This window comes from Lactuca virosa, chromosome 1, assembly GCF_052849685.1.
Source record: "Lactuca virosa cultivar CGN04683 chromosome 1, Lactuca_virosa_CGN04683_v6, whole genome shotgun sequence".
Classification (NCBI taxonomy): domain Eukaryota; kingdom Viridiplantae; phylum Streptophyta; class Magnoliopsida; order Asterales; family Asteraceae; genus Lactuca; species Lactuca virosa.
In genome coordinates, this window is record NC_136426.1 from 140705879 (window position 1) to 140712295 (window position 6417).

General features: G+C 30.8%; 1 pseudogene; it reads right to left on the bottom strand.

Moving 5' to 3' along the window:
- Positions 1-4006: 4006 nt before the first annotated feature.
- Positions 4007-5826, bottom strand: LOC145121455 (vacuolar sorting protein 3-like; annotated as a pseudogene).
- Positions 5827-6417: the final 591 nt, after the last annotated feature.

Genomic DNA, 6417 nt, shown 5'->3' on the forward strand with positions numbered 1-6417 from the left:
CTTTTGAATCCAACAGGTGCAATACAAGCTCCAACACATGAAACTTTAAGGATAATTGATGGACAACATGGTAGAGTTGAAGCTCGAAGGGCCAAAGGACGAGCCTGGAACTCACGGTAGGGGAAGCGAGGGAAACACCGGAGGTCGTAGCTGGTTGTTCTTTTGATCGAGGAAAAGCTCCAACATAAGTGTGATCTTGTCAAAAAAGTTAATAAGTGCTTTTAGACTCTAACTAAAAACCTATGTAATAAATGTACGACAATGATATTATAATAAGAATAGAATATCGACCTTATTTAATATCCTCATACCTCATTTCGAAATATCTCAGGTTTGTTTTTTTGTTTTTTTTAATTCTTATGTTATGGTTTAACATTCATTTGATGAATTCCATTGTGTTTTTGTTATGATCCCACATCGGCTGAAAGTACTATAAGTTGGTGGCTTATAAGTCTAGGTGTCCCCTCCTCCTACAAGCTGACTTTTGAGAGTGAGTTCTACACTTGGGCTTAGGGCATGATACGGGCTTAATATGGGATGGTTCGATATGAATTGGTATGAGATCCGTCCCCATCTTTCGAGGAGCCAACACTTGGAGTGGTGGCCTATGGAGTGGTGGCTTGGACCCGAAAAGAGGGGTGCCAATCGTGACCAACGTAGCCGTGACCAACAATGACTCGGAGTGGTGGCTTGGACCAAAAGGGGGTTCCAACCGTAACCAACGAGAAGGTTGGCTCTTCAAAGCGTGGGGTATTGTTATGATCTCACATCGGATGAAAGTACTATAAGTTGGTGGCTTATAAGTCTAGGTGTACCCTCCTCCTACAAGCTGGCTTTTGGGAGTGGGTTCTACACTTGGGCTTAGGGCATGATACGGGCCTAGTATGTGATGGGTCCGTATCAGTCTTCCCTTTTATAAACTCATATAATAACGATTATGGTTTTGATTGTGATTAATTTAAGCTAATTTAATTGGGTAGTTACTGCTTCTGTTGAATTGGGGATGGATGAGATAAATGTTTGATGAACTTGGATTTGTGTTTCGTTTTATGCCTGCTAAGTAGTTTTGTTACTATTACCAGAAGATTAATTAGAACCAAACTTTCTTTAGAAGGAACTGTTTACGTTAGAATGAGCAAGTGATGGTAGAATTAGTATTTAAATATTCGATTGGAGTTGATGCAAAATGAATCATAGACCATTAAATAATCTTTTATGTGTCTGGTTTGAACTTTGAACTATTAATGTAAACTCATTAGTTGAATATTTGTGTATTCATTTAGTGAGTTGTTACGGTTGTTAAATTTTTAATTATTAAATTAGTGGTTTTATTATTGTTTATGTTAAATTGCTAATTTTTTTGTTTTGTTGTTTGCTTCTTGTATCCTTTGGTGTGAACCTCAAAATTAAGATGAGATCAAATTCTTTAAATCAATTTGGCTTTTTCTATATATATATTATGTCACATTATTTACAATTTATGTCAATGTGTCATTTTCTATATAGTTAGTATGTCACATTATTCACAAATTATATAAAAAGAAATTGTATAAGAAACTTTCAACAAAATTCGAAGTTTCCTACACATTAAGCAGGAAAAAAAATGTCACTCAAAAAGGAAACCGATTTTAGAAAACTCCCATGGCCATATATATATATATATATATATATATATATATATATATATATATATATATATATATATATATATATATATATATATATATATATAGCTAAGGCTCTTTCCCTCCGTGGTTGTTACGAAGATACTAAGAACCCCAAACCTGCTTGTTTAGAGAATAAAACTGTTCCTGTCTGCTTTTTCTTTTTTGATTGATTTTATATATATATATATATATATATATATATATATATATATATATATATATATATATATATATATATATATATATATATATATATATATATATATATATATATATATATATATATATATATATGGTTGAAATCGGTTGAGAACTCATAGTTTCCCGAAAACCTGAGAACTAAAGGTGGAGCGTTAGATCAAAATTAACCCATTAAGGACATGATCGTCATCTTACCGATCACATTTAATGTTTAACTTTTTTTTTGTTATTGGAAATATTAATAAAAATATCTAAAAATTAACATAAAAAATAAAATTTCGGAATTTTTTTTTGAAAAGTAAAAATAATTTTCGATTTTTTTTTAAATGGAGATTTTTTAAATATTTTCAAAAAACATGATTTATAAAAAAATTGAAAAAAAAAATATTTTCTAAAAAAATCTGCAATTTTTTCAAAAATACTGCATTTTTTTCAAAAAAAACCTGCAATTTTTTCAAAAAAACTGCATATTTTTCAAAAAAAACTTCAATCTTTTTAAACAAAACTTCATTTTAAAAAAAAAACTGCAATTTTTAAGTGCATATATGCATATTTTTTGAAATTCATATATGCATATTTTTTGAAATGCATATATGCATATTTCTTATACTATAATATTTGTAAGTAAATCATAAAAAACCCCATTTTTATTAATTAGTATATAAGCATAATACTACAAGTATTTTATTCGATACAAAATAAAATATAAAAAATAAAAAAAAAACTACAAAGATACATAGTGTTATCATTTCTTCATATCAAGATTTTCATATTTTCTTCGATTTATCATTTTTCACATCTTCAATATTTTCCACAAATTCTTCAAAATCTACAAGAAAATTAAAAAAAAAATTGATTAATGCAAGAACACTCACAAAAATATGCATGTATATATTATGTAAGATTCACATGTGATTATATAATGTGATATCACATGTGATTGTATCTTTTAAGATTCAAATGTGAAATTCACAAGAAAATTTTAAAAAATAATTAACGAAGAACACTCACACAAAATTCATGTGTGCATATAGACGTAATTCATATGTGATTCACTTGTGATTTACATGTGAATCACATGTAATTCATATGTTATTCACTTGTGATTTACATGTGATTAATATGTTAATTACATGTAATTTACATGTGAATCACATTTAATTCATATGTGATTCACTTGTGAATCACATGTAATTCCTATTTGATTCACTTGTAATTTACATGTGAATCACAAATGAATCATATGTGAATTACATGTGATTTACATGTGAATCACATGTAATTTATATGTGAATGACATGTTATTTACATGTGAATCACATATAATTCATATGTGATGTACATGTGAATCACATATAATTCATATGTGATTTACATGTGAATCATATGTGAATTACATGTATTCATATGTGATTCACTTGTGATTTACATGTGAATCATATGTGAATTACATGTGCTTTACATGTGAATCACATGTAATTCATATGTGAATTACATGTTATTTACATGTAATTCATAAGTGATTTACATGTGAATCACATGTAATTCATATGTTATTTACTTGTGATTTACATGTGAATCACAAGTGAATCATATGTGAAGTACATGTGAATCATATCTAATTCATATGTAAATTACATGTTATTTACATGTGAATCACATGTAATTCTTATGTGATCTACATATGAATCACATGTAATTCATGTGTGATTCACTTGTGATTTACATGTGAATCACAAGTGAATCATATGTCAATTACGTGTGATTTACATGGAAATCACATGTAATTCATATGTGAATTACATGTTATTAACCCACCAGATAATGCATCTTTACCCACCAGCTACAACCAGCAAACTACCACCATCAAATATTCATATATAATTCTCATAAAATGAAACATATATAATATAATTAAAGCACCAACATACCTAGACAATCTCATTTATGTCATCTTCTCTCTGCAACACCTCACAAGCTTTTGTCCTAATGTTGATGAAATCCAAATCAAATTTCTCATAGAATGATTTTAATAATCAAAATACATATTAACAAAGTGTCAGGTTGTTAATAGAAATAAATATTAAGAAATTAGGACTCCTACCAGTGCTAATTAACAAAAAAAAACATAATAAGCACTAAAGCATCTTATCGTTTGTGATCAGATCAAATATTATCATGTCGACATTATTCTTTTCAATCTGCTAATTCAAAAAGAAAAGAGGGAGTGATTGTTTAAAAGCATACCCATCCAAGATGTTGCAGAATGAGATCTTTATCAGATAATTCGTCAAGAATCGTTGAAGCTTCAGTTGATGCAGTCTCTTTACTAGATATAATGTTTACACCTTCCCCACTTGTTTCATTTATCCGTGTTTGGTCCTTCCAAAACCCGGATGAATAGTTTCTTGCCAATATTTTCCAAATGGCAAGAGCCTTAGAACTCATCCCTTTGCTTTCACAAAGAAAAACAAGTGTCCTTAAATGCTCTGACTCATTCAGTAAAGTTTCCAACTCTTCCTGCATTACCCATTAAAACTACTTAGTTTAATTATGTTTTTATTAATTATCTTTTCTCAATTCTGAATAAAATAATTACAACCATACCACTATGCACCAGTTTTTAGAAGAAGCAAGACTCTGCATTTCATCAACTAATTTCAGAGCACTATAAAGATACATTAATAACGTGTCAATGCCCTCCTTCACAGATGATGTCAGCTCTTTCTCACGTGAAGCCTTTAAGTACCTATAAAGTTAAAGAAAATAGTAAAATAAGAACAGTTGAAATTGTTGGTCTGAATTTGTTGTAATAAAATCAAATCGAAGAAATAAAGTTCTTAAAACAAATAAGTTAATAACAGTCGAGAATATATAAAATTGATTAAGTTTTTTTTATAGCAGAGTCAATTAAATCGTCTCTATTTGGAGGATTTAAAAGGAAATCATCATCTACAGCTGTATCCAAACCTGCTTTTTTAAGAAAAATAGCTCTTTGAATAGCTATCAATCCATTGTCAATAACAGTTTCCAAGGGGGCAGGTGGAGGATGTAAACCCCAATAACGATTCCTAGGTACCTGAAAAACAACTTTAATTTCAGTAATATTATTTTTTATCAATGAAAATATATCAATTATTAATTAAATATGTAAGCATACCAGCAATGACCAACGATTTGGATCTGGCATGATGAATGGAAAGATCTCACAAGGCTGCATGGTTTCTGATAATAGAAAGTGGCCAACTGCTTCTTCAAAATGCAAGTCAAACATTAACAAGAATCCTACTTGAGCATGAACAAATGACATTGCTTCCTTTGTTATTTCACCATCATCATGAAGCTCCTCAACCAAAGAAATTGCCTCGTTGAAATCCTTCTTTATAAAAAAAACCTTAATTTGTTCTTCAGAGGGTACTTTCAAGTAGCAAATTACCTTGGATGATGTTGCTACAACCACCACCTTGCTAGTTTCATCTTCATCATCTGCTATGACACGTTGACCAGTTCCTTCTACTGAAAACACAATCTTATGAACACATTTCCCAGATTTTTTAAGATACAAGTCCATTTTTCCATTGTGAAGAGAAATGACACTTGTGCCTATCTCCCATATACCATCTGGAGATCCATGAAAGACCAAACTTCCACCCACCGGTTTCCCTTAAGAGTCAACAGTAATCCCAACATTATCAACAAGCATAAGGACTTTATACTCTTTTTTTAAAACCTTAAGACATGGTGTACTCATGTCTGGCAATGAAAAGATCAAACCACCTTCACCTGTAACACATGAACACAAATAATAACCACTTGAACTACCCACAACAATGGAATCATCAATCCAGACCATCTTTTTAACTAAATCAACACATTGAATCTCTTTCATGGTCACAAGAGTACCTGTAACACTATCATAACTCTCTTTACTCCTAGTAACAAGCCCCACTAAAATCATAGCAGCATAAATGTCCAAGCATAAATGTCCAATTTGCTAATTACCTAGACTTGGATAAACACAGCCTAAAATACTGATAAAAAACACCTTTGAATATAATATGCACATATAAACCACTAGCAGTACATAAAGAAAGACAGCTACTACATTCCTAAGCTTCAAAAACCAAAATGGAAGAAAAAGAGACAGAGAGAGAGAAACTTAAAGAGGATCAGAGGATAGAAGTAAACTATTGTTTATTAATTTAGTTCATCACCACTCACAAAATTTCATCACTTACCTGATTCTGATTCTGATTGTGAAACTCATGTCATGTGCCTCAATTCCTTAAAATCTTGTAGTAATTAGGACCCTTGTATGCCTCTTTCTGGCTCCCATATGGCATCGATTCACAATAATATCGATGCTAAATCAAATCACGCAGATTTTGATAAAATTGTATTATTAAAGGTGTGCAAGTGAAGAAATTAATGTAGAGTAGAGTGATTAGGGCTTTTACTTCGGGGAAGACGACCATGGCACCGAAACGAGGGGCGAGTTCCCAAACAAAGCCGATGTTGACAGCGAACCATTCGATGTCGCTTTCGTTGT